Source organism: Apium graveolens, chromosome 5 (genome assembly GCF_009905375.1).
Source record: "Apium graveolens cultivar Ventura chromosome 5, ASM990537v1, whole genome shotgun sequence".
In the NCBI taxonomy this organism is placed as follows: domain Eukaryota; kingdom Viridiplantae; phylum Streptophyta; class Magnoliopsida; order Apiales; family Apiaceae; genus Apium; species Apium graveolens.
Genome location: NC_133651.1, coordinates 93,630,674 through 93,636,142, shown reverse-complemented (window position 1 = coordinate 93,636,142; position 5,469 = coordinate 93,630,674). Strand labels below are relative to the sequence as shown.

General features: G+C 41.8%; 1 non-coding gene across 1 annotated transcript; it reads right to left on the bottom strand.

Annotated features, from left to right (window-relative positions):
* Positions 1-1,236: 1,236 nt before the first annotated feature.
* LOC141662355 (small nucleolar RNA R71) lies at positions 1,237-1,343 on the bottom strand. The gene has a single exon (XR_012550476.1). It is a non-coding gene; the product is annotated as a small nucleolar RNA R71 (small nucleolar RNA).
* Between the last annotated feature and the right edge of the window lie 4,126 nt (positions 1,344-5,469).

Below are 5,469 nucleotides of genomic sequence, written 5' to 3'. Positions count from 1 at the left end.
ATTTGCCATGCTAGCATAGGTTCATGTACGTTGTGCATGATTAGTGGGTAACTCTAACAGTTTTATTTGCCCTATGTAATCAAAAGGAATAACTTGTGCTTAAATCGTTGTGTTGTCAATTTCCGTAGACATATAGGAACTCAACATAATTGATGACTATTCAACTTCTATCTTAATTGTGAATGTTTGGTAGAATAGTATTAGTACAATGAAAGTTGGCTTTTATTAGTTTCGTGTTATTCGATTAATATCATCACTGTCACATGCTAAAGGTAATAACAATGACTATTGAAGGAAGTAGTAATGAAGTTGTGATCTCATGAGTGTTTTATTATTGATAATTTGAAGTGTTAAGTAAGTGATTAATTAAGCAGTTAATTGTAGTTAATATTTAATCAACAATCTTAAGTGTTAGTGTCTTAACATTGAGAAGTAATCATACATTGGTGAGTGAGTTTAATTAGACAATAATTTAGTCTGAGTCTCTGTGGTAACGAACTAGAAAGTATTCTATATTACTTGCGAACGCGTATACTTGCGTGAATATTAGCGTGTGTTTTCGCCCTAACAAGTTTTTGGCGCCACTGCCGGGGACTCGGCGTATTTGTTTAGTTTATGTACTTACCATCATTGGTCATTAGGACTCAGTGATTAGGACGTAGTAGTTAATTATTGTTTTCGGTTGTGTTTCAGGTACTTTAGCAAGCGTTTATGCAAACTCGTTCTCGTGCTCGCAAGAGGACTTTAGATACTGCTGAGGAGACAGACGAAGTTCTTGATATTTTGGAGAAGTTAGATTTTGAGGATTCGGATTCAGGAACTGAGCGGAAAGAACCAGTAAACATGGGAGATCGTATTGTTCAAGCTGATCCAGCTCTTATGGATTTTTCTCGGCCTAAAATTGATGACATTCAGTCAAGCATCCTTCATCCGTCTATTCAAGCTAACACCTTTGAAATCAAGCCGGGCACTATTCAGATGGTGCAGAATTCTGTTTCTTTTGGAGGAGCGGCAACTGAAGACCCCAACATGCACATAAGGAATTTTGTCGAGATCTGCAGCACTTTTAAGTATAATGGCGTGACTGATGAGGCTATCAAGTTGAGGCTTTTCCCATTCTCACTGAGGGACAAGGCTAAAGACTGGTTACATTCCGAACCAGCTGGGTCCATCACTACGTGGCAAGATCTTGCGCAAAAGTTTCTGGTGAAGTTTTATCCGATGGCAAAGACTGCTGCTATGAGGAGTGCTCTTACTCAGTTTGCACAGCAACCTACAGAATCTATGTGCGAGGCTTGGGAACGCTACAAGGAAATGTTGAGAAAATGTCCACATCATGGAATGCCGGATTGGATGGTGATCACGGGTTTCTATAATGGTTTGGGGGCCCAATCTCGGCCCATGCTCGATGCAGCAGCTGGAGGCGCCTTATGGGCTAAAAGCTATACTGAGGCATATAATCTTATAGAGACGATGGCTGCAAATGAGCATCAAAACCCAACTCAGAGGATGACGTTAGGCAAGGTAGCAGGTATTCTGGAAGTTGATGCAGCCACCGCTATTGCAGCCCATCTCCAAGCGCTATCAATGAAGGTTGATTCTCTGGCTACATATGGAGTTAATCAAATAGTTATGGTTTGTGAGCTTTGTGCAGGTTCTCATGCTACGGATCAGTGTTCTCTTATCAACGAATCTGTTCAGTATGTGAATAATTATTAGCGACAACAGCAGCCTGTGCCAGCGACCTATCATCCTAACAACAGAAATCATTCAAATTTCAGCTGGGGGAATAATCAGATTGCTATTCAGCCACCATATCAGCAAGGAGTGAGTAAACAGTTTAACCCACCTAGATTCCAGCAACCACAGCAGTATGCACCTACTAGTGCTGATTTTGAGGAACTTAAGCTGTTATGCAAGAGTCAGGCGGTTTCTATCAAGACCTTGGAAAATCAAATCGGTCAATTAGCCAATGCAGTACTCAATCGTCAACCTGACACCCTTCCCAGTGACACGGAAGTACCAGGAAGGAAGGAAGCTAAAGAGTAAGTCAAGGCTATTACCTTAAGGTCTGGAAAAGTTGTTGATGCTGAAAAGGCAAAAGAAGTAGAAGCTGAAATTAGAGATGAAGAATCTAAGCAAAAGGAGAAAGCGGCGGAACCAAGGAAGACTACTGTTGAACACACTCTGCCTGAGGCTAATACAGGGGAGAAACAGCTCTATCCTCCACCACCTTTTCCTAAAAGATTACAGCAACAAAAGCTGGATAGACAGTTCGGGAAGTTTCTGGAGGTGTTCAAGAAACTTCACATCAATATACCTTTCGCTGAGGCTCTGGAGCAAATGCCTAGTTATGCGAAGTTTATGAAGAGTATTCTTTCAAGGAAGGTGAAACTGGATGACCTTGACACCGTTGCTCTCACGGAAGAATGCAGCGCTGTTCTGCAGCAAAAGTTACCACCAAAACTGAAAGATCCAGGAAGCTTCACCATTCCTTGCACCATTGGCAATCTGACCTTTGACAAGTGCCTTTGTGATTTGGGAGCAAGCAATAATCTGATGCCGTTGTCGATCTTTAAAAAGCTGGATCTGCCTGATCCAAAACCCACATACATGTCTCTACAATTGGCTGATCGTTCCATTACTTACCCAAGGGGCATAGTGGAGGATGTGCTCGTCAAGGTGGATAAGCTCTTCTTTCCTGCAGATTTTGTTATTCTGGATTTTGAGGAAGATAAGAAGATTCCCATAATCTTGGGAAGGCCTTTCTTGGCTACTGGCCGTACCTTGATAGATGTGCAAAAAGGTGAACTTACTATGCGGGTACAAGATCAGGATGTGACCTTCAACGTATTCAAGGCAATGAAATTCCCTACAGAAGATGAGGAGTGCTTAAAAGTGGATGTGATTGATTCTGCGGTTACTTCGGAACTCGATCGCATGCTAATGTCTGATGTATTGGAAAAGGCCTTAGTGGGGGATTTTGACAGCAATGATGAAGATGGCAACGAGCAATTACAATATTTGAACACTTCTCCCTGGAAGCGAAAGCTGGACATGCCGTTTGAACCTCTTGGTACTTCTGACCTTAAGAATGCTGAAGGAAAGCTCAAACCATCAATAGAGGAAGCACCTACCTTGGAGCTCAAGCCATTACCTGAACACTTGAGGTATGCTTTTTTAGGTGATTCATCTACGTTACCTGTTATTATTTCATCTGACCTTTCAGGTAGTGAGGAAGACAAGCTCTTAAGGATTTTGAGAGAATTCAAATCGGCTATTGGATGGACCATAGCAGACATCAAGGGGATAAGTCCTTCATATTGTATGCATAAAATTCTGCTAGAGGACGGTAGTAAGCCAACTGTGGAACAACAGCGAAGACTGAATCCCATCATGAAGGAGGTGGTGAAGAAAGAAATTCTGAAATGGCTGGATGCAGGCATCATTTATCCTATTTCTGACAGCTCGTGGGTGAGCCCCGTACAATATGTACCTAAGAAAGGAGGTATCACTGTGGTCGCAAATGAAAAGAATGAGCTCATCCCCACTCGAACAGTTACAGGATGGAGAGTATGCATGGATTATAGAAAATTGAACAAAGCCACAAGGAAGGATCACTTCCCTCTTCCATTTATTGATCAGATGCTTGACAGGTTGGCGGGTCATGAGTATTTTTGTCTTCTGGATGGTTATTCAGGGTATAATCAGATTTGTATTGCACCAGAGGATCAGGAAAAGACTACCTTCACTTGTCCATTTGGCACGTTTGCTTTTCGCAGAGTTTCGTTTGGGTTATGTGGCGCCCCGACCACTTTTCAGAGATGTATGATGGCTATATTCTCTGACATGATTGGAAATAATGTCGAAGTGTTCATGGACGACTTCTCCATCTTTGGACATTCATATGATGAATGTTTGAATAATATGTGCGCCGTACTCAAAAGATGCGTGGAAACTAATTTGGTGCTCAATTGGGAGAAATATCATTTTATGGTGCGTGAAGGCATTATTCTTGGGCATAAGGTCTCTAACAAGGGTCTGGAAGTGGACAAGGCCAAGGTGGGAGTCATTGAAAATCTTCCCCCACCTAATTCTGTGAAAGGAATCCGTAGTTTTCTTGGTCATGCAGGTTTTTATCGGCGATTCATCAAGGACTTTTCAAAGATATCTAAACCGTTGTGCAATTTGCTTGAGAAAGATGTGCTTTTCAAATTTGATGATGAATGTTTGGCAGCATTCGAGACTCTCAAGAAGAGTTTGATCACTGCACCAGTTATTACAGCACCAGATTGGACAGAACCGTTTGAGATGATGTGTGATACGAGTGATTATGCGGTAGGTGCAGTTCTGGGATAGCGCAAGAAAAATCTCTTCCATGTGGTCTACTATGTGAGTAAGACTTTAAATGGGGCCCAATTGAACTACACCACTACTGAGAAGGAGCTTTTGGCTATAGTCTTTGGTTTCGAGAAATTTCGATCTTATCTACTTGGTACGAAAGTAACAGTATTCACTGATCATGTGGCTATTCGCTATCTGGTTTCCAAGAAGGATTTGAAGCCGAGACTCATTCGTTGGGTGCTTTTACTTCAGGAATTTGAGTTAGAGATCAAGGATAGAAAAGGTACTGAGAATCAAGTAGCTGACCATCTCTCTAGGTTGGAGAATCCCGATTCTACTTCACAAGATAGGACGTTAATCAATGAATCTTTTCCGGATGAGCAGTTGTTCGCAGTTCAGGAGGAAGAACCATGGTTTGCAGATATTGTAAACTATCTCGTCAGCAATGTAATGCCTCCTAATTTGACATCCGCTCAAAAGAAGAAGTTTTCGCATGAGGTGGAGTGGTATATGTGGGATGAACCATATTTGTTTAGACAGGGAGCTGACCAGATCATCAGGAGATGTATCCCGTTCTGTGAGACGGAGGGGATATTACGAGACTGCCATTCCACGGTTTATGGTGGACACTATGGTGGTGAGAAGACAGCAGCTCGTATTCTGCAAGCAGGTTTTTTTTGGCCTACTTTGTTCAAGGATGATCATCAGTTTGTTTTAAGGTGTGATCATTGCCAAAGAGTGGGAAATTTGATAAGAAAGGATGAGATGCCATTAAATATGATGCTTAAAGTCGAGGTCTTTGATGTTTGGGGAATCCATTTCATGGGGCCTTTTATCTCATCTTGCAATAATCAGTACATCTTGCTGGCAGTCGATTATGTCTCAAAATGGGTCAAAGTTAAAGCTTTACCGACAAATGATGCAAAGGCAGTGCTAAATTTTCTTCATAAGCAAATTTTCACAAGGTTTGGAACACCTCGGGTAATCATAAGTGATGAAGGATCGCATTTCTGCAACCGTAAGTTCACTTCTATGATGCAGCGTTATAATGTGAATCATCGAGTAGCTACTGCCTATCACCCGCAAACAAATGGTCAAGCGGAAGTGTCTAACAGAGAGATAAAG